The following is a 24261-nucleotide window of genomic DNA, read 5'->3' as shown; positions in this document are numbered from 1 at the left end:
TCATTTGATCCTCACAATAATCTTGTGAAGTAGATAGTGTAAGTATTAATAGCCCCATCTTACAGATGAGGAAATAAATGAAGAAAGGTTAAGATGTTTGCCCAAGGCCACATGGCTAGTAAGGGGGCAGGCAGGGGAAGAGTTTGAACCCAAGTTTTATGACTAAGCCCAGGGTGCTCTCTACTCCAGTTCAATTCAATACAAACACTTATTAGTACAACACCCTGGTAGTAAAAAGCTGGTCTTCTGGAGAGATACCACTCAAGTGTAATTTGTAGGGAAAAAAATAACAATTCTTAGGCATCTAATCTTCTAACTAAACATACACCCACGCCCACACACGTATATGATACACCATGGCTACTAGTCTTAAGTATGATAATGTAGTACTGTGAAAAAAACATTGCCACCAAAGGAAGAAGACCTGGATTCAAATCCTGTGTTTGCCCATGGGCGAATCACTCAACATCTTTGTTCCTGAGTTTCTTCATCTGTAAAATGAAAGGGTTGGGCTAAAGGCCTCTGAGAATCCTTCTAGTTCTAGATCTATGAAATGTCTATTCTTTTTTTTAAAAATTTTTTAAACATTTTTATTTAAAGTTTTGAGTTCCAAATTCTATCTCCACCCCTCCCCATGGCAATCAATATGATAAAGGTTATACGTGTGCAATTATGTAAAACATTTAATTTTGTAAAGAAGCGTCAAGCAAAAGAAAAAAATGAAATAAAATGAAAAATAGCAAAAATAGCTTCAGTCTGTATTCAAACAACATCAGTTATTTCTCTGGAGGAAGATGCTTCATCCTTAGTCCTTTGGGATTGTCTTAGATCACTGTATTGCTGAGACTAGCTAAACCATTCACAGTTCTTCACCGAACAATATTGCTATTACTGTGTACAATGTTCTTATGGTTCTGTTCATTTCACTATGCATCAGTTCACATAAGTCTTTCCAGGTTCTTCTGAAACCATCCTGCTTGTCATTTCTTACAGCACAATTCCATTACAATCATATACCACAGCTTGTTTAGCCCTTCCCCAGTTGATGGGCATCTTTGATTTCCAATTCTTAGCCATCACAAAAAGAGCTGCTATAAATATTTTACTATAAATAGGTCCTTTCCCCCTTTTTTGGATGTGTTTGGGTTACAGACCTAGCAGTTGTATTGCTGGGTCAAAGGGCAGGCACACTTTTATAACCCTTTAGGCATATTAACTGTCTATTCTTAAATCAAATTGTTTAAGTAAGGTTTTCTATCTTAATTTCAATCATTCATTCGACAATTACTTATGGACTGCCTATGTGCAAGGCACTCTGAGAAATACATAAATAAGGCAGGTCCTTCACTTAAAAATCTAGTAAGGGAGATATGTCACATGTGCAAATAAATATAATACAGCATTTCAAACACCATGTTAGGCAGCAAAGCTTAGTTTATAAATGATGACTGAATGAATGAACTATGAATTTCACACTAGGGAGCTAAACTCAACATACTCTCCTGAACTAAAAGTCACTTAAGAAGGGAGATGTCCTTCAATTATTTTCCCCCTACCCCAAATTATTTCCACCACAAAGCTCCCAGAGCCACTGGTGAATATCATCAGTGCTGCTTCTGCTGCTTCAGAAACGTCTTCTCTGAGAATAAGCAGAGAGTGTCATGGACCCCAACAACACTGAACTAGGAATCAAAAGACCTAGATTCCTAGTGACGTCACGTCACTTACTAGCTGTGTGAACTTAGACAAGTCACCTCACCGAGTCTCAGTTTCCTCAGTAGTAAATTAAGGGACTTGCACTAGGATTGGATAACCTCCAATTTTTCTTTTGAAGCTAAAATATTCTGTGACTGTTCTTCTATAATTTGAGCCAACCTGATCAGCCAGTATGGGATCAGCTCTAGGCAAATCCATGAAGTAGATGAAGACTGATGTCAGATGCTACTTTCTCCATGAAGCCTTGAGGCGGTGCTAGATCAGGAATCAGAAAGCCCTGGATTTGAACTCCACCTGTCACTTACTAGCTGTGTGACTGTAGGCAAGTCACTTAACCTCTCTGAGCCTGTTCCCCCATTTGCTACAATAATACCTATAGTACCTACCTCATAAGGCAGTTATGAGGTGCCAGTGAGATAATTTATGTGAAATGCTTTGTAAAACCAAAAGCACTATCAGCTGTTAGTATTCATTAGCTCCCCAGAAAAAAATAAATGGTATTTTTTGCTCATCTTTCACATAACATTCTGTCTGGACCTCTTCTTTGCACTTAACCTTCAATTTTTACGTAACATCTTAGTTATATATGTACTTGTTCTTATATTCCCAATAGATTATAAACTGCTTGAGAACATGGCACGAGACCCATTTTTGTATTCTCAGCACTTAGCACAGGGTCTCACAGACTATATCAAGCAGTGGCTTACCACTTAATAAAATGTTTGATGAATGAAGTCTATCTAGCAGGGCTGTGCCCACACTCTACCATTTCTGACCTGCCCCTTCCTTTCAGCACTCTGCATCCCAATTTCCAACCAGGCTTTCCAATGTTCTCATGTTGCCCTTGTTTTTCTTATCAAAGAAGTCAAGTAACAAATTAATTCACACTGAGGTAATAAAGACTTACTGTATTTCTCTTTCCAGGAATACCTGCATTTTAAAAGAAGGCTAAATGCCAATAGCCTGGAGAACAAATTGCTGATGCAGAATTTTACTTCTATACTAGGTATGGTGGGGGAGAAAGGATTAGGTAAAATGAGGGTATTAAGTAATCAGTAAGGTCCTACATTCACAAATTCTTAGAGATGTAAGAGAGCTTACCAAAGCATCTGCTCCTATATCCCTCAAGTTCTAAGAGCATGTGAATTCCAGCATTGGTGATTCTTTTAAGTAGCAACTTTCTCTGTGCTTCACAAAACCTAATACATACTTATATTCACCTAAGCCTAAATAGAGAAATTCTCACAGGGAAGTGTCTTAGATCTGCTATGGTCCTGACTAGTCTGGCTAGAGAAGCCCTGTAATTAGCAAAATTACCTTATGGCTTAGGCTATGGAATGAAGTACTGGAGATAGCTCCCCATTTGAAATGATTCCCTGAAAGGGGTTTAGATTTATCTAAGCTGAAAGTGGGCTTATTCTCATTGGCTACTTAGTGGCCTGCCATGGGCCCTTATGAGAACATAGAAAGCCAGAAAGCAGATTAGAAAGTTCTTATGACTTTTATCATAGGACAGTGAAAAAGGAGCTATGAAGTCTCCTGAAGACTCATTTTAAGGGGCCCCAGGCTAGGAACTTAATTCTAAAACTTGTTTTATCTAAAGATAAAATCTTGTCTTAGCCAAAAGAAGGATGGGTTGAGGGCTTACAGAAGACAGTATGTCAAGCCCTACACTGGAAAACCAACTACTTAACTTGAGCATTACCACTGATTTGAGGTGGACCATGGACAGCAGTGAATGTAGTAGAAAGAATACCTGGCTAGGAGTTTGGAGACCTGGCTTCTCGTCTTGGTGCTGCCAGAAACCAGGTGTTTGACTAGGTAATTCAACCTCTTTGGATTTCAGTTTCCTTTTCTGCAAAATGAGGGTATTAGGCTATACTGGATCATCTCTAAGATCTCATTCATCTTGAAAATTCAAAATTTCATGGTTCCTGCTGGCCAATATATGACCTTCTGCAATATACCACTTCCTTCTTCAAAGAAAAAAAAAGGAAGGAAGAAATTAAAGAATGAAAGAAAAAGAGAAAAAAGGAAAGAAATTAAAATAGTACAAAAAAAACCTGTAACAAGTACAAGTGTTATCTCAGAATTTTTTTTTTGTCCTCAGTGTAGAGAACTCTTGATGAGAAAACTCCCTCTACAATGCAGATCAGTACCTTCTCTGTAACTTATAATTTTAGAAAATGTCTAGGGACACAAAGAAGCTAAGTGACCTGCTTAGGGTTATCAAGCCAGTATGTGTCAGAGGTGGGACTTGAAACTAGATTGTTAAATCTTCGAGCAGTCTTCTAGCAAGGACAGCAGACTGCCTCCTTAATACCTGCCTCCTCAGTTTTTCAGTACTTCAAAAAGACATATAATGAAATTCTAAAAATAAGTCTTTGCTGGGAAGCAAGTTACTTATCATTTTGGTTCAGCAACTCCCCTCCTCCCCAATCACATACATTACTTGGTCCCTGCCAATTGTATTTCTATCATCAAGTAGTGTCACCTAACAAGGAAACCTGCCATAAAGAAACTAGAAGATTTCTGCTTCTCCAGCACTTTTCAAAAATTAATTAATTTTTAGTTTTCAGCATTCACTTTCAAAAGATTTTGAGTTTTAAATTTTCTCCCCATCCCTTCCCTCTCCCCAAGAAAGCATGCAGTCTGATATAGGCTCTACATCTACATTCATATTAAAAATATTTTCACATTAGTCATGTTGTAAAGAAGAATTAGGACCCATTTGAGGAACCACAAGAAAGAGAAACAAAACAACAACAACAAAAACAAAAGAGAGCAAATAGTATGCTTCAATCTGCATTCAGACTCCATAGTTCTTTCTCTGGATTTGGACAGCATTTTCCATCATGGAGTTTTTTGGAGTCGTCTTAGATCCTTGCACTGCTGAGAAGAGCCAGTCTATGAAAACTAGTCATTGCACAATGTGTACTGTGTACAATATTCTCCTAGTTCTGCTCATTTCACTCAGCATCAGTCCATACTGATGGTCTTTCCAGGTTTTTCTGAAGTCCACCTACTCATCATTTCTTATAGCACAATAGTATTCCATTACATTCATACACAACAACTCGTTCAGCCATTCCCCAACTGATAGGCATCCCCTCAATTTCCAATTCTTGGCCACCACAAAAAGAACTGCTATAAGTACTTTTGTACATGTGGGTCCTTTTCCCTTTTTTATGATCCCTTTGGGATATAGACCTAAAAATGGTATTGCTGGGTCAAAGGGTATGTACAGTTTTATAACCCTTTGGGCATAGTTCCAAGTTGCTCTCCAGAATGGCTGGATCAGTTCATAACCCCACCAATAACGCATTAGTGTTCCAGTTTTCCCATATCTTTTCCAACACTGATCATTTTCCTGTTTTGTCATGTTAGCCAATCCGTTAGGTGAGATGTGGCACCTCAGCGCTGTTTTGATTTGCATTTCTCTAATCAATAGTGATTTAGAGCATTTTTTCATATGACTATAGATGGCTTTAATTTCTTCATATGAAACTGCCTGTTCATATTATTTGATCATCTATCAACTGGGGAATGACTTGTAATCCTATAAATTTCTCTATGTATTTTAGAAATCAGTCCTCAGAGACACTGGCTATAAAAACTGTTTCCCAGCTTTCTGCTTTCCTTCTAATCTTAGTTGCATTGGCTCTGTTTGTGCAAAAACTTTTCAATTTAATGTAATCATTTTGCATTTCATAATGTTCTCTATCTCTTGTTTGGTCATAAAGTCTTCTGCTCACTATAGATCTGACAGGTTCATCATTCCTTGCTCTCCTAGTCTGCTTATAGTTATCAGCTTTTATATCTAAATCATGTACCCATTTTGACTTTATCTTAGTGTAGGGTGTAAAGTAGGTGGTCTATGCCTAGCTTCTGCCATACTGTTTTCCAGTTTTCCCAGCTGCTTTTGTTAAATAGTAAGTTCTTATCCCAGAAGCTGGGGTCTTTGTATTTATCAAACAGTAGATTACTATAGTCATTGACTACTGTGTCTTGTGTACCTAACCTATTCCACCACTCTATTTCTTAGCCAGTACCAAGCAGTTTTGATGATTGCCATTTTACAGTACAATTTAAGATCAGGTACAGCAAGGCCACCTTCCCTTGCATTTCTTTTCATTAATTCCTTTGATATTTTGGACCTTTTGTTCTTCCAGATGAATTGTTATTGTTTTTTCTAGCTCTACAAAATAATTTTTGGTAGTTTGATTGGTATGGCACTGAGTAAGTAAATTAATTTAGGTAGAATTGTCATTTTTATTGTATTGGCTTGGCCTACCCATGAGCAACTGATATTTTTCCAATTATTGAGATCTGACTTTGTGTGAAAAGTGTTTTGTAATTGTGTTCATATAGTTCCTGGGTTTGTTTTGGCAGGTAGAATCCCAAATATTTTATAATATCCACAGTAACTTTAAATCAAATTTTTCTTTCTATCTTTTGCTATTGGGCTTTGTTAATAATATACAACACTTTCTTTCTAAGAACATGTCCTCTGCCCACCCCCCCCATGTACTTACCTAGCTTGGTTCTGTCTTCAGAACACAACTCCACTACTCTATATTTAATCTTCATTCAGTGTCTCTATTCTATTGTGTTACTTCTGCATATTTGCCCAAATGAGTGCTTAGATTGCATACCAAGAATGAACGTAAATTAACTTACAAGTCCCTAGGAACACAATGGGAAGTACTTAGTGACATGAGATACCAACTAACTATTATGTTATCTGTAAAACTGTACTTTATTTTCCCAATGGTTAATAACAGCATTTTAAATAAGATATGGAGTCCATAGGTAAATGAAGTAGGTATAGGAATAGATAAATATTTAGTCTCAAAGTCAGGAAGACCTGGGTTCAAATCCAATGTGTGACACATACTAGCCATGTGACTCAGGACAAGTCACTTAATGATTCAGTATCCCAAACAACTCTCAGAATATAAGTTGAAAAGTAATAATTGATCTATATTAGTAGAGGTAGTTCCCTATACCAGTGAAATCATTGGTCTGGGGAAAAAAATGAGTTCAAAGTTATTTTTTGAATCAGTTGTCTTCAGAATAATAATAATATATTTAATCCTCATGGGCCAAAAGGCTTTACTTAATTTTAAAGAAAACAAATATTCCATATAAACTATGCTGTACTACTCTTAAGTATAATGATCAAGTTCCACAGCGAAAAAGGCAAGGCTTAAAAGCCAAAGATGTAATGGGTTATTACTGTGCTATAAGAAATGAAGACTATGAAGAAGCATGAGAAAACATAAAAGACTTTTTTGGATATGTTGGTTACTTTTGCTGAACTGTTTTTGTCCCCTTTCTTCTTTATTCTTGTTATAAGAGAAGGCTCTCTAGGATGGGGAAGAAAGGATACACTGGAAAATGTAGGTTAAACAAAAGGTAGAAATAAAAACTAATTTTAAAAAGCCAATGAGGGCGCCCAAGCCAAGCAACTGTGTAACCTGAAGGAGGCCAACCCCTGCAGCGACACCTACACCTGGCACGACTACATCTTCTCCTTGCTCTCTGGCTTCCTGGTTTAGCTGAGCAACAATGGCAAGCTTCCAGTGACAAAAGAGACCAAGGCCCAGCTGCTGCCAGATGTGGGAACGATCTTAACCTATAAGGTCTCCAACTTTAGTTCTCACCTTTACAAAGAATCTATCTCATATACAAGATACACATCACTCAACAACTACTTTAGTGGAACTATCAGGAAGGAAGATGTCAGGCTGCTGAAAAAAGACAAGGTTGAAATATATGAGTTTCTGCCCAAGTGACATAGTGTGGGCTAAAGTGATTTCCCTTAGATGGCGCACAGTCCAACAACCTGGTGACCGCTGCAGAAAAAGAGCTGGGAGTAGGGGTGGCCCACAATGAATCAACAGGTGTCTAGATGGTAACCATCAGTTGGTACAAGATGCAGGGCTCTGGGACACACATTAAAGAATTCCGCAAGGTAGCATGAGTACAGCCTGAGTTTCTGTAGACATAGCAGCTACATCTTTTCCCCATATTGGGGGCATTTGTTTCCTACTCTCCACACGCAATCAAAACAAAAAGACCTAGGGCTTACTATAGGAACCACATTTGGAAATAACTGCCTGAAGCTTCTGCTATATATGGAGGATTATTTCTATGAGAATTTCACCACAAATTCCACAAATGAACTTTCTTTGCCCTTTGAGATGACAACAACAAAAAAATTGTCTGATGCTGAAGTAGCCAAAAAAGTGGTTTCCTCTTTCTTTACTACTCCTCTGATAGTCCTCTAAATGTGGCTTGTTTGTTTTCCTTCAGACAAATAAAACATTTTACTAAAAGGCAAAAAAAAAGTCAGTGGTAGATATTCAGAAACTGATGCTCTAGCCAGTGCCATATGTAACCTTGATTTCTTGCTTTCTATTCTTCTCTAGTCTTATATTTTGATTATCATTGATCCCTTTCATAGCCACGGGCTGAGGAAGTGAGAAAGTAACTAAAAAAAAAATCACTTTAACTATCCTGTTACAAAATAGAAGTGGGATCTGGGGCAAATAATTTGACTTCTTTGAGTCTTAGTGTGGTCTTAGATGAGAGGGTTACAATAGATGACTTCAAAGTCTTTTACATTTCTAAAATTATATTATTCTAATGGCAAAATAAGTGTTTTCCTACTTTGTTTCATGGGGTTTTTACCTCATAAAACAGCAAACAGCAATGGAAAGGGAAATCAATCTTCAGAAACCTTGATTTAAGAACCAAGTAGGCCAGCTCATTTCAAGAGCATTCATAGATGAAACTGGAAGGAAAACAACAAATAGATAAAAAATGTTACAGACTTGTCAGCTTTTACATAACAAAACCATCATCACTGGTTACAACTGAACAATATCAGTGCCTGGTTTGCATCAGAAATAGGCATTGGAAAGAGCACTAAATGAAAAGATGGAAAGAGTGGATAGAAAGACAAGAAATCTCAACTGAAGGTAATGATTTTGAAAGCAATGAGAGATCAATTTTTGTGATATCTAAAAGAGGATACCAAATCATTACAGAGATGGCATGATACAGTAGAAAAAGCTAAGGCTTTGAAATATGAGGACCTAAGTTCAAATCCAGTCTTAGACACTTACCACCTGTGTGACTTTGGGCAAGCCTGTTTTCTCATGTATAAAATAAGATGAAGGAACTAGGTGGACTACAATTCTACAATGGGGAGTGTGGGGGGGCATTTCACATTTTTAAAACTGACTGAAAGCACATAAGTAACTACTGAAGCCTTAGTCATCTTTATTAAATCCTTATATGAATGACACAGACATTCCTTACAGTTTTCATATTACTATGAGACAGAAATACATAAGCTTTCCAAGGTTTTCTCCAGCAGACCACATTTTCACACTTACACAACTGACTGAGAGGTACAGAGAACAGGAAATCCTTCAATACTATTCAATTCAATCAGCATTTATTATATGCCAATTACTGCACTATGCAATGGGAATACAATGACAAAAACCCTCAAGGAGTTTCTGTTTCATTATAATATTTGATTTTTCTTTTTAATATAGCAAAATGTAGCCAGATGTCAGGTTTTCTGACATCTAAAATCAGTGTTCTCTTCATGGAATGTGAGAATAAAAAATAAACCTAATTTTTTTGCCACTCTCAAATACCTAAAGACAGCTATCACGTCACTCCTTACTCTTCTTTTCTCCTTATCTAACCATCCCTAGTTTCCTCACCTGTCTTCAAATAACATTTTCCAAATCCTCTTACCACTCTGGGAGCCTTCTTCTGGACATACAATGTCCCTCTTAAAATGTGACAACCACAAGTGCACACTATATTCCAGTGATCTGACTAATGTGTAGAACGTTGACCTCCTTTAATATACTATTTAATGTACTATTAAAGCAGACCAAGTAGGACACTAGCTTTCTTTTTTTTAAGTAACAGAGGCATACCAATAGCTCATAGGGAAATTTTAGTCTATTAAAACTTTCGTCTTTTCCAGAAAAACTCCTATTAAGCCAAGTTTCCCCCACCATATATCTATGAACATTATTTAAACCTAACATTAGACTATACATGTTATATTTCACTTTTTGGTTTGACCAATTCTTCTAATTTATTAATATCCTGTTGAATCCTGATTCTAGCAATCAATACACATTTATTAAGCATCCATCATATGCCAAACCCCAGGTGATAGAAAGACAAAAATTAAATAATTCTTGCTCTCAAACAGCTTACATTCTATTAGGGGAGACAACACGTACATATGTATATGTGTGCATTTATGTGTATGCATACACACACAGAACAAATAAAAAGCCAGTATACACACACATACACACACATACACACACCAGTTTAGAGCCTAGCCATCGTCAGGGGGATCAGAAAAGGCTTTATGAAGAAGACAGCATTTGAGCTAAGTCATGAAGAAAGTAAGGGATTCTCCAAGACTGAGATGAGGAGGGAGAGTGTTCCAGGAATGAAGACAGCTACAGCAAAGACCTGGATACTGAAAATGAAGGCTGTATGTGAAGTAGGTCAAGAAAGTCAGTATCTAAGAACACTATGGGAGTTCTGCTTCCTGGAGCCAAGATGGTGGAGTAAGAGGTTAAGTTGCTCTTACCCTCCCACATTAACCTCTGAAAACCCAGAAAATATCACCCAAGGAAAAACCCTGGAACAGCTGGACCAGAATAAAGATGGGGTGCAGCAGTCCTGTAGCCCAGGTAGCTTGAGGGATTAATGGGAAAGGCCCCTCTTGCCCTGCGGGAAGGGAAGCAATACAGAACTGGAGATGTCCCAGCAAACTAGTAGAAAGCCCCACCTTAGCATACCAGGATGAGATCCTGAAACCCAGGTGGTGGAGCAGGTAAACACCAACACTTGGGCCCCCAAATGCCTCAGTGAAAGCTGGGGAACCAGTAGAAACCAGCTCAGAAAAACACCAGGTGCCTCAGCATTCTGCAGCAGCCAAATCTCCCAGTGCCACAGCAAAAATAAGGGAAGCAGCACTATAATGGGCCCCAGGTGGATAAAGACCCTACAACATTTACCTGAAAGGAGCTGAAGAAAGCAAAAGGAAAGAAAAAGCAGGCAACCTAGAGTTGCCCTAGAGTTCCAGCCTTGCTGATTCCAGCCCAACACCAGGTAAGCTGACAGAACTCTATAGTCTCCAACTGCCAACAGCGGAGGCCCCAGCACACAAAGCCAGGGACCAGACCCTAGGCTCCCAACACAAGAAGCTTGGGTCACTGCCCTCTGCTCCCCAGCAGGAGAGTTCAATCTCTTTAAATGCCAGGAAATAAGCAAACACTATGAGCAAAAAGAAACGTACCACAGATTCATATTATGAGAACAACGAAGAACAAGGCAGAAATTCTGAAGAGGACAACATTGTCAACAAACCCACATCTGGAACCACAAAAGGTAATATGATCTGGTCTGAAGCCCAAAAAGCCTTCTTAGAAGAGCTCAAGAAGGATTTTAAAAGTCAAGTAAGAGAGGCAGAAGAAAAAATGAGAGGTATGCAAGAGAAAGTCAACAGCCTAGAAAAAGAAGGACAAAAATTAACTGTAGAAAACAAGTCCTTAAAAATTACAATTGGCCAACTGGAAAAAAAGTACACCAAAGAAAACAAGTCCCTAAAAAAATACAATTGGCCAACTGGAAAAAAAGTACACCAAAGAAAACAAGTCCCTAAAAAATACAATTGGACAAATGGGGAAGGAGGTACAAAATCTAATAGAAGAAAACAATTCGTTAAAAAATTAGAATTGAGCCAATGGAAGCTAATGACTCTATAAGAGAGCAAGAATCAGTCAAACAGAAACAAAAGAATGAAAAAATAGATGAAAACATAAAACACCTCATTGATAAAAGAACTGACCTAGAAAATTGATTCAGGAGAGACAATTTAAAAATTATTGGTCTACCTGAAAATCATGATGAAAAAAAGAGCCTGGACAGTATCTTTCAGGAAATCATAAAGGAAAACTGCTCTGAGGTCCTAGGACCAGAGGAGAAAATAGCCATAGAAAGAATCCACCGAACACCTCCTGAAAGAGATCCCAAACTGAAAACGCCAAGGAATATAGCAGCCAAGTTCCAAAATTACCAGGTCAAAGAGAAAATACTGCAAGTAGCCAGACAGAAACAATTTAAATATCATGGAACCACAGTCAGGATGACACAGGACCTTGCAGCTTCTACATTAAAAGACCATAGGGCATGGAATATAATATTCCTTACGGCAAAGGAGCTTGGATTACAACCAAGGATCAACTACCCAGAGAAAATGAGCACGATCTTTCAGGGGAAGAGATGGATATTCAACGAAATGGGGGACTTCCAAATCTTTCCAATAAAAAGACCAGAACTCAACAGAAAATTTGATCTTCAAATACAAGACTCAAGAGAGACATAAAAAGGTAAACAGGAGAGAAAAATACATGTTGTTAATAACACTAACAACATTAATAACAATAATAAACATAATTTACATCCCTACAAGGGAAGATGACACTTGTAACTCTTAAAAGCTATATTGTTATTACATCATGTTAAAGGGGTACACATAAAGGGGGTGGGTATAAATTGAGTTTCATGTAATGATAAAAAAAATTTAATCAAGTGGATTAAATGGATTCAAGTAAGTGGATTAATATGATTTAACTAAAAATGTACTGAGAGAAAAAGAAAGGAGATGAAAGACAAGGGTAAACTACATTACAGGAAAAGGCACAAAAACCTATTAAAGCAGAGGGAAAGAAGGGAGGAAGATGAGCATTGTTTGAACTTTACTCTCATCAGATTTGGCTCAAGAAGGGAATAACATAATCAGTTAGGTATAGAAATCTAACTAGTCCTACAGGCAGTAGGAGGGAAAAGGGGAAAGAAAAAGGAGGGGGACAGAAGGGAGGGAAGAAGTAGTAAGGGTAAAGGGGAAGCAAAGGGAAAGGGATAATAAAGGGAGGAGGGACTGAAGGAGGCGTGGTCAAAAGCAAAACACAGGGGGGAAAGGAGAAAGAAAAGCATAAAAAGGGGGAAAGGATGGAGAAAAGACCCAGACAGTAATCATAACTGTGAATGTGAATGGGATGAACTCTCTCACGGATTAAAAATTAAAAATCATAATCCTACAATACACTGTTTACAGGAAACACATTTGAAAAAGAATGACATATACAGGGTAAAGGTAAAAGGCTGGAGCAGAATATATATGCTTCAGCTGAAGTAAAAAAAGCAGGGGTAGCAATCCTGATCTCAGACAAAGCAAAAGCAAAAATAGATCTAATCAAAAGAGATAAGGAAGGAAACTACATCCTGCTAAAAGGCACCATAGACAATGAAGTAATATCATTACTAAATATATGCACCAAATGGTATAGCATCCAAATTCTTACAGGAGAAGTTCAGGAGTTACAGGAAGAAATAGACAGCAAAACTATACTAGTGGGGGACCTGAACCTCCCCCTCTCTGCACTAGATAATCTAACCACAAAATAAACAAGAAAGAAGTTAAGGAGGTGAATAGAACATTAGAAAAGTTAGGTATGATAGACCTCTGGAGAAAACTGAATGGGGATAGAAAGGAATATACTTTTTTCTGTGCAGTACATGGCACATACACAAAAATTGACCATGTACTAGGGCATAAAAACCTCACAATCCAATGCAGAAAGGCAGAAATATTAAATGCATCCTTTTCATATCATGATCAATAAAAATCATGTGTAATAAAAGGCCATGGAAAGATAGACTAAAAATAATTAGAAACTAAATAATCTAATCCTAAAAAGTGATTGGGTCAAACAACAAATCATAGAAACAATCAATAATTTCATTCAAGAGAATGACAATAATGAGACAACATACCAAAACTATGGGATGCAGCGAAAGCAGTTCTTAGGGGAAGTTTTATATCTCTAAATGCTTACATAAATAAAATAGAAAAAAGGAGATTAATGAATTGGGCATACAACTAAAAAAACTAGAAAAAGAACAAATTAAAAATCCTCAACTAAACACCAAATTAGAAATATTGAAAACCAAAGGAAAAATTAAAAATTGAAATTAAGAAAACTATTGAACTAATAAATAAAACTAAGAGCTGGTTTTATAAAAAAACAATAAAATAGATAACCTTTGGTTAATTTAATTAAAAAAAGAAAGAAGAAAACCAAATTACTAGTATCAAGAATGAAAAGGGTGAAGCTACCACCAAGAAGAGGAAATTAAAACAATAATTAGGAATTATTTTGCCCAACTATATGCCAACAAATTTGACAATCTTAGTGAAATGGATACATATTTACAAAAATATAAATTGCCCAGATTAACGAAGAGGAAGTAAAATACTTAAATAACCCCATCTCAGAAAAAGAAATTGAACAAGCCATTGATGAACTCCCTAGGAAAAAATCTCCAGGGCCAGATGGATTTACATGTGAATTCTATCAAACATTTAAAGAACAATTAATTCCAATACTATATAGACTATTTGGGAAAATAGGTGAAGAAGGAGTCTTACCAAATTCTTTTTATGATACAAATATGGTGTTGATACCTAAACCAGGAAGAGTCAAAATAGAGAAAGAAAATTATAGACCAATTTCTCTAATGAATATAGATGCAAAAATTTTAAACAAAATTAGCAATAGATTACAGCAACTTATCACAAGAATAATACACTATGACCAGGTAGGATTTATACCAGGAATGCAGGGCTGGTTCAATATTAGGAAAACTATCAGCATTGAGCATATCAACAACAAAACCAACAGAAACCACATGATCATCTCAATAGATGCAGAAAAAGCTTTTGATAAAATACAACACCCATTCCTATTAAAAACACTAGAAAGCATAGGTATAAATGGAGTCTTCCTTAAAATAATAAATAGCATCTATCTAAAACCTTCAGCAAGCATTATATGTAATGGGGACAACTAGAAGCATTTCCAATAAGATCAGGGGTGAAACAAGGATGTCCATTATCACCACTGTTATTCAATATTGTACTGGAAATTAGCTTTAGCAATAAGAGAAGAAAAAGAAATTGAAGGCATTAGAATAGGCAAAGAAGAAACAAAGCTATCACTCTTTGCAGATGACATGATGATATACTTAGAGAATCCTAGAGAATCAAGTAAAAAACTACTTGAAATAATAAACAACTTTAGCAAAGTTGCAGGCTATAAAATAAACCCACATAAATCATCATTTCTATATATTACCAACAAAGCCCAACAGCAAGAGATAGAAAGAGAAATCCCATTTAAACTTACTGTAGACATAAAATATTTAGGAGTCTACCTCCCAAAACAAACCCAGGAACTCTATGAACACAATTACAAAACACTTTTCACACAAATAAAATCAGATCTAAATAATTGGAAAAACATCAGTTGCTCATGGGTAGGCTGAGCTAATATAAAAAATGACAATCCTACCTAAGCTAATTTACTTATTCAGTGCCATACCAATCAAACTACCAAGAAATTATTTTATAGAGTTAGAAAAAATAATAACAAGATTCATTTAGGAAAACAAAAGGTCCAGAATATCAAAGGAACTAATGAAAAGAAATGCAGGGGAAGGTGGCCTAGCAATTCCAGATCTTAAATTGTATTATAAAGCAGCAATCATCAAAACTGCTTGGTACTGGCTAAGAAATAGAGGTGGATCAGTGGAATAGGTTAAATATGCAAGACACAGTAGTCAATGACTATAGTAATCTATTATTTGATAAACCCAAAGACCCCAGCTTCTGGGATAAGAACCCACTCTTTGAAAAAAACTGCTGGGAAAACTGGAAAAGAGTATGGCAGAAACTAGGCATAGACCCAAATCTCACACCATATACCAAAATAAAGTCAAAATGGGTTCAGGACTTAGATATAAAGGCTGATACTAAGTAAACTGGGAGAACAAGGAATAGTTTACCTATCAGATCTATGGAGAACAGAAGAATTCATGACCAAACAGGAGATAGAGAACATTATGAAAAGCAAAATGGATAATTTTGATTACATTAAATTGAAAAGTTTTTGCACAAACAAAGCCAGTGCAACTAAGATTAGAAGGGGTAGAAAATTGGGAAAAATTTTTACAACCAGTCTCTCTGATAAGGCCTCATTTCTAAAATATATAGAGAATTAAGACAAATTTATAAGAAACAAGCCATTCCCAATTGATAAATGGTCAAAGGATATGAACAGGCAGTTCTCAGATGAAGAAATTAAAGCCATCTATAGTCATATGAAAAAATGCTCTAAATCACTATTGATTAGAGAAATGCAAATCAAAACAACTCTGAGGTACCACATCACACCTATCAGACTGGCCAACATGACAAAACAGGAAAATGATAAATGTTGGAGAAGATGTGGGAAAATTGGAACACTAATACATTGTTGGTGGAGTTGTGAAATGATCCAACCATTTTAGAGAACAATTTGGAACTATGCCAAAGGGCTTAAAATGTGCATACCCTTTGACCCAGCAATAGCACTTCCAGGGCTATATCCCAGAGAAATCAATAAATGGGAAAAGGATCTACATGTACAAAAATATTTATACCAGCTCTTTTTGTAGTGGCAAAGAATTGGAAATTGAGAGGATGACCATCAATCAGGGAATGGCTAAGCAAGTTGTGGTATGTGAATGTAATGGAATACTATTGTGCTATAAGAAATGATGAACATGCTGACTTCAGAAAAACCTGGAAAGACTTGTATGGTCTGACACTGACTGAAGTGGCAGAACCAGGAGAACATTGTACACAGTAACAGCCACATTGTACAATGACTAATATTGACATACTTAACCCTTCTCAGCAATACAAGGATCTAGGACATCTCCAAAGGCCTCATGATGGAAAATGCTATCCACATCCAAAGAAAGAACTATGGAGTTTGAATGCAGATTGAAGCATACTATTTGCTATTTTTTTCTTCTGTTGTGTTTTGTTTCCTCTTTCTGATGGTTCCTCCTGTTGGTTCTAATTCTTACCAACAACATCACTAATGTGAAAATATGTTTAATAGGAATATATATGTATAGCCTATATCAGATTGCACACTATGTTGGGGAGGGAGGTGTGGACGGAGGGGGAGAAAAATTTAAAACTCAAAAGCTTATGGAAGTGATTGTTGATAATTCAAAATAAATTAATTAAAAAAAAAAAAAGAAAATTAGTATGGCTAGACTGTCAAGAGTGGGAACTGGAGTGATATACAGTAAAGCTTGAAAGGTAGGTTGGGCCCAGGTTGTAAGGGGCTTTAAAACCAAATAGTACTTTATATTTGATCCTAGAGGCAACAGGGAGTTCATGAAGTTTATTCATTGAAGAATGAGGTATTTAAACTTGTGTGTAAGGAAATCACTTTGGTAGATCTGTGAAGCATGGATTGGAAGAGGCACCTGAGAAGGAAGACCAATTGGGAGGCCACTGCAGTAGCTCAGGGGAGAGGTTATAAGGGCCTGGATTAAAGTGGTGGCTATATAAGTAATGAGAAAGGGATGTGATAGATGTTGTGGAAGTAGAATTGGCAAGATTTAGTGACTGACTGGATATTAAGGATAAAAAAGAGTGATGAGTCCAGGATAAAGCCAAAATTTCAAACTGGAAATGATGGATGGTGGTGCCCCAAACAGGGAAATTTGGAAGAAGGTGGATTTAGAGGGGAAGATGAGTTCTGTTTTGGACATAGTTTTAGATGCCTACAAGTTATCTAGTTTGAAATGTCCAATAGGCAGCTAGTGATACAGAACAGGACCTCATCCTGGGAATGAATATATACATCTGTGAGGCTGCATAGAGATATAATTAAACCCACAGGAGCTGATGAACTTTCCAAGTGAGAAAGTGTAGAGACAGGGGAGGGCCCACAACGGGGCCAACAGGGTACACCCATACTTAAGAGGTGTGAAGAACCAAAAGACAGTAAGATGGAGTAGTTGGACATGTAGAGTCAGGAGACAGGAATAGTATCATAAAAACCCAGAGAACATAGCTAACCTGACATTGGCTATCCTTCTTAGCTTTATTCCACCCACAATTTTGATAAACAAATTTTCTATACCTCTATGTTGTCTATAACTTCACCTAAGTGCTAAAAATGAACAGGATAGTGCAGGGGTGTGGAATCCGCAGCTTTGAGGCCACATGTGACCTCAAGTACAGCCTTTGATCAGGTCCAAGTTTTATAGAACAAATCCTTTTATTAAGGGGATTTGTTCTGTGAAGTCTGGATTCAGTGAAAGGGCTGCACTTGAGGACCTAGAGGGCCACATGTGGCCTCAAGGCCACAGGTTCCTCACCCCTGGGATAGGGTCTTATGGAACCAAACTAGAAATCCCTCTACAAATTGATAGCAGTCTACTAATCAACACTTTTGGGATATGGTTACACTTAACCAGCTACAAATCTACCTTACTGAAAGCCAAATCACATTTCTCAATGCTGTCTACAAAGATATAGTGATTTTGTGAAATGTTTTAGAAAATACCAGATCTTGACCCAGCAATACCATTATTAGGTCTGTTTCCCAAGATGATCAGGGAAAAAGGAAAATAACCTATACGTTCTAAAATATTTATAGCAGCTCTCTTTGTGGTGGCAAAGAACTGGAAATTGAGGGGATGTCCATCAACTGAGAAATAACTAAACAAGTTGTGGTACATGATTGTGATGGAATACAATTGTACTGTAAGAAATGATGAACACCTATCATATTGGCTAACATGACAAAACAGGAAAATGATTGATGCTGGAGAAGATGTGGGAAAATTGGAACATTAATGCATTGTTGATGGAGTTGTGAACTGATCCAACCATTTTGGAGAACAATTTGGAACTATGCCCAAAGGGCTATAAAACTGTGCATACACTTTGACCCAGTAATGCCACTTCTAGGTCTGTATTCCGAAGAGATCATAAAAATGGGGGAAAAACCCACATGTACACAAATGTTTATAGCAGCTCTTTTTGTGGTGGCTAAGAATTGGAAATTGAGGGGATGCCCATCAATTGGAGAATGGCTGAACAAGCTTTGGTATGTGAAAGTTATGGAATACTATTGTGCTATAGGAAATGATGAGCAGGTGGACTTCAGAAAAACCTGGAAAGACTTATATGAACTGATGCTGAGTGAAATGAGGAGACCCAGAACACTGTACACAGTAACAGCCACACTGTGTGATGACTGACTTTGATAGACTTTGCTCTTCTTAGCAATGCAAGGATCTAAGACAACTCCAAAAGACTTACTATGGAAAACGCTATCCATAGAAAACGCTATCCACATCTAGAGAAAGAACTCTGGAGTCTGAATGCAGACGGAAGCATACTATTTGCTCTCCTTTTCTTTTGTTGTTTTGTTTCTTCTTTCTCATGGTTCCATTAATTCTAATTCTTCTTTACATCATGACCAATGTGAAAATATGTTTAGCATGAACACATAAGTAAAGACTATATCAGCTTGCACACCATCTCGGGGAGAGGGGAAGGAAGGGATGGGGAGAAAATTTAAAACTCAAAATCTTACAGAAGTGAATGTTGAAAACTAAAAATAAATTTTTTTAAAAGAACATTAAAAAAATGATGAGCCTAGAATGAGAGGTTGAATTAGATGGTCTCTGATAATCATATTATCTTAAAGTTGGATTAAAACTATCTTAGAAATAAATCCATGACTGAAAATGACACAGAAGAATGAATGAAAGCTAAGCATGTTGTTATGATTTCTATTCAAACTTACCATTGCCTAAACAGAAATTAGGTGAGAGGATCCACAAGCGAACTTATTCAGAAATATAGATCACGTACTGTCAAAGATAGCACTCAAAGCACACAGAAATGAAGAAGTTTTGTACTGGAAAGACTTGCATGAAATAAAGAAAAGTGAAATGAGCAGAACCAAAAGAATATTGTATGCAGTAACAGAAATATTATTTGAAGAATAAATGTGAATGACTAAGTTGTTCTGAGTATTATAATTACTCAAATCAACTACAAAGGACCTATGAAGAAAGATGCTATCTGCCTCCAGAAAAAGAACCAACAGAAGTATGCATAGTATGGTTTTACTTACACACACACACACACACACAACACACACACACACGAGGAGGGGGGAGAGATAGTTCGGAACTTAAAATATAATCAAAAAAATAAAAATAAAATACTAGATCTTGGGCATTCCCATGGTCTTTTAATTTAGTAACCTTATCGAAAAGGAAAATGAAGTTAGTTTGGCATGACATTCTTACTGATCTATCTGTTAATACCAGTCCAAGAAAGATCAGTTTGTAAGGGTGGAGTAAAGATCTTCAGAATAGAATATTTAATAAACAGTACTTTCCTCAGTGTCAGATTTCCAAAATATTGTATTTGCTTTTTTTAGCTACATTTTTAACAGTTAACAAATTAACTACTTTAGATTGTGCTATTAAAGAAGCATCTTAGTTTCATGTTAACTTGTATATTTTGAAACCAGTGTTTAGCTTTTTCTTATATAAGAGATAGTGATTTTTCTATTAATATTTAATATTAGAGAACCTGAGCCAATATGAGAAGTTATTCTACATTCACTCTGCAGTTCTTTGGCGGGGAGGGAGTATTTGAGTGGGTTGGTTTGTTTGTTTTAATACAGAAAAACCGGTCAGGCTTGCCACAGAGGAAATGGGTTCTAAGTATGGGCCTAATTACTGAATATCCTTCAAACACCTGGCTCCAGAAAATAATCACTTTAATGTATTTCTAATGAGGACTGGATTCTAACCAAGATGAAAAGGCTTAAACTCATTAAGTAAAATGCCTAAGAGTTTTCTTTAAGAGAATCTCAAATTCTTAATACAAACAGGAGGGGGTCTATTAAAAAACCTTTTAAATATATTTGGACTTCATTTTCCTTCAATAAAAGGGCCAGCAGAACATTGGGATTGGAATTTGTAGCATTTTAAGAGAGTAATAGTTGCTGTTCATTTTCAAAGATTTCAGTGACTAAAGCCATCCAATAATGAAACAAATCACATTATAAAGTATTGAGTATGCTCTGACTGGACATATTTAAGCAGAGACTGAACCATTATATATCAAGGATCCTTTAGAAAGGATTTGAGCCTAGAATGAGAGGTTGAATTAGATGATCTCTGATCATCACATTATCTTAAAGTTGGATTAAAACTATCTTAGAAATAAATCCATGACTGAAAATGACACAGAAGAATGAATGAAAGCTAAGCATGTTGTTATGATTTCTATTCAAACTTACCATTGCCTAAACAGAAATTAGGTGAGAGGATCCACAAGCGAACTTATTCAGAAATATAGATCACGTACTGTCAAAGATAGCACTCAAAGCACACAGAAATGAAGAAGTCTTGTACTGGAAGAAAACCTAGAGGTCTTCCAGCTCAATTTCCTAACTTTAAAGATAATTAAAAGAGGCCCAAAGATAAACTGATTGTTTTTCCAAGGTCACTGTTTTAGTCTAAGAATCAGTGTTAAAACCCAAGTCTCTGACTTCCTAAACCAATGATCTTTCCACACCACTGCAGCTGCTTAAAAAAAAAAAATGCTGAGCCAAAAAGGACTGGCTTCAATGGGTGTTTTGGAGAGAAGAGGCAAAGGAAGTAGACTCAGCAAGCAGAAAAGGACAAAAACTGTCCAAATGTTTTTTCCCCCTTGTTTTGTAGTAAAACTCTGATGTCTTCATACTTTGGTCTAACTATGAAAGAGGAAGCACAAAAACTACAAAAGAGTAATGGGCACCAACTTTAGGCTTCATTTGGGCTCAGGGCCAGTTCTCAGACATCAATTCTGACCTACAAATAAAACATCTCACATTATAGTACTACTATGCTCACACACGATTTATCAGTGCTTTAATCTGCCAGATACAATAATGCTAACATCATGACTTCCCCAGAAACAAACAGATGAAATCTGTCACAGTGCAGTAATTTCAAAAGTGATCAACCCTGCACTCAGTTAAATTTCAACCTACAAAACTAACATTAATAATGACTACATGGAATCCTTGTGGGCTGCAGGTAATCCACAGGCCCTGGTCAACTTTGTGGACAAGTGCAGCGAAAGGAGATTTCATACAGGTGAGTCTAAGTTCTGGCTGCAATGTTGATAAGTACAGGTGCCTGAAAACTAAGCCTTCTGTCCATGTTTCTGGAAAGCTCCCTGTAATCAAGAGGAGATAGTTATCAGCTACAAGCGAAAACTAATTCACTACCTGCACCTCACAAGAGAAAACCTCCCAGGATTCTGTGTCTGAGCAATTCTATCTGTCCTACAGAGCCATCCATTTGCATTCAACACTGGACCCCAATACCTTTTCATCCATGAGGTTCTCTTGCCCTGGGGCAAAGATAAACCTTCAATATTCTTAAACTTCAAGATCCCTAGGAACTTATGATTCATACACACTTGCACCTTGCCCCCAAACAGTCCTAGGTACAGGGGGAAAGACCACGGGGTGTTCTCTTCATTCTCTTTCCTAGTCTTTAGGGTATTCAACCTCGACTTCCAAAGCAAACAATGAGTCTCCAGGATCTCTCCCCTATCCCCCAACACACAGATAGCCAAGGCTGCATCCTTCTAACCTACACACACGATTAACTCATAACTTAAGCCACACACACACACACACAACACACACAAACACACACCCCTAACCTAAAACACGCTCACACCCACACAGAGTCCTATCCTCCTAAACCATATATGTTCCCCACCTAAAACATACACGCCCCAGGTCACATACATACACACACGTGTCATCCTCCTAAACCACACACAGAGTCCCATCCTTTTAAACCACATACAACCCCCAACACACACACGCATGCACACACACACCCCGATATCACAGACACTGAATCCCAGCCTCCTGAATCTCACACACACACACACACACACACACACACACACACACACACACACACTGCGCCCCATCCTCCTAAAGCACAAACACATCCGCACACACCAGGATATCACACACAGTCCCATTGTCCCCAACCCCACACACACGCAAGCACGCGAGAGCCCGCGTCCTCCTGGGCTCCGGAGCTGCAGCCCGGCCGCCCCCGCCTCAGCTGGCTGTGACAGCCCGGAGCCCCCGCCGCCGCCCCCTCCTCACCGGCGCTCGCCCACCCTAGGCCTCCTCGGTCCGCGCCGCACCGAGCCGCGTTCCGCCGCCCGCCCAGCCTCCCGCACGCTCTGGCAGCTGCCAAGGCCCGGGACTGCTGGGCCCCGCCCGGCCCCGGCTCCGGGTTGGCTCCGCAGCTCCCCCAGGGGCTCCGTCCGGGCCCCGCCGCCGCTTCCCGTCACGTGGAGGCCCGCCCCGGTGTACGACAGGACTACTGCCTCGGCCTCTGATTGACAGGAGCGGAGAGGGGAACCCGGCACCTGATCCTCGGAGCCGCGCTCCCGACCCCCTCCTCCCGGCCCGCGGCCGAGGAGGAGGGGTGCGGAGGGAGGGGGCTGGGCCCGGGGCTGGGCCAGGGCCTGAGCTTCACGGCCTTACGGACACTGCGCTCTTTCCCAGGGGAGTGGGTGTGAGGGCGCAGCGCTCCCTGGTCCTTGGGGTGTGCGGAGCCGTGAGTGCTGGGCCTGGAGCTCCAGGCCTGGGCCGTGTGGGCGCCCCCGGCGCAGCTGGGCAGGTGTTTTCATAGTAGCTGGGATAATAGTGACATTAGCTCCGCCTACACCTCCTTCGCCTCCCTCCTCTCCCCTTTACCTTCTCCTCTCCCCTTTCTCCCCTTCCCCTCCCTCTCTGTCCTGCCTCCTCTCCTTTTCCCTTCTTTCCTTCCTCCGAGTTCTCTCTCTCTGTCTCTTTTTCTCTCTCGCTCTCTTTTTCCCCCTCTTTTTCTCTCGTTATCTATCCCCCCTCCCCCCTTTCTCTCCCCTCTCACCTCCGTCCTCTCCCTTCCTTTCCCCCCTTTTTTCCATCTTTTTCTCTCCTCTCCTTTCTCTCCTCTTTCCTCCCTCTCTCTTTCCTTCTTCCTCTCTTTCTCTGCCTCTTCCCTCTTTCTCTCTTCCTCTTCCCCCCTCCCCATCTCCCTTTCTTCCCACCCACATCCACTTTGACCCAGGGCAAAAAGGAGGGTGGATCTTCGGGTTGAGAGGTAGGAGAAGGTTCCTAATATCTGGAAGAACCTTCAAGATACTGTTGAAAGTTGAGGTCTAGGAAGGTACCCCTTGATCCCAAATCTTTTTCTTCCCAGTGGCAGAAATTATGCCATTAGAGACTTATTTCTCTAGGTCAAGCATTGTCCTTTCTGGTTAGTCTTTTCAAACTCAGGTTCTATTGTTGGGGAGTAATAATCATTTAAATATTTCATGCCTTTAGTGTTTTGCTTGTAGAAATTGTTGGTTGGAATGCATTAGTGTTAAACTGTATTATAAAGATCAAGCTTCGCCTTTTGCTGAAAGAGAATTATGCAATTCTGATTAGCAAAAAGCTTGGTCTTTGGCTGAAATTCTGATTATGAAGGAGCTTCTCT

At 38.4% G+C, this 24261-nt stretch overlaps 1 protein-coding gene and 1 pseudogene across 4 annotated transcripts in view; one reads left to right on the top strand and one right to left on the bottom strand.

The window, feature by feature from the left end:
* TGFBRAP1 (transforming growth factor beta receptor associated protein 1) overlaps positions 1 to 23436 on the bottom strand; it is a 76172-nt gene extending 52736 nt beyond the window's left edge. For 2 of the 4 annotated variants that reach the window (XM_020987911.2, XM_020987913.2), the window contains exon 1: positions 22896 to 23436. The gene's annotated coding sequence lies outside the window, so the exon portion shown is untranslated. Of the gene's footprint in view, positions 1 to 3472; positions 3684 to 8412; positions 8516 to 22895 lie in introns of those variants that run through there. The other 2 variants (XM_020987909.2, XM_078147371.1) reach the window with 2 other exon arrangements.
* LOC110209234 (exosome complex component CSL4 pseudogene) lies at positions 3441 to 7723 on the top strand (annotated as a pseudogene).
* Positions 23437 to 24261: the final 825 nt, after the last annotated feature.

The sequence above is a fragment of the Phascolarctos cinereus genome, unplaced genomic scaffold (genome assembly GCF_003287225.1).
Source record: "Phascolarctos cinereus isolate Bilbo 61053 unplaced genomic scaffold, phaCin_HiC Scaffold_7;HRSCAF=346, whole genome shotgun sequence".
NCBI lineage: Eukaryota > Metazoa > Chordata > Mammalia > Diprotodontia > Phascolarctidae > Phascolarctos > Phascolarctos cinereus.
This window is presented reverse-complemented; position numbering and strand designations above follow the sequence as displayed.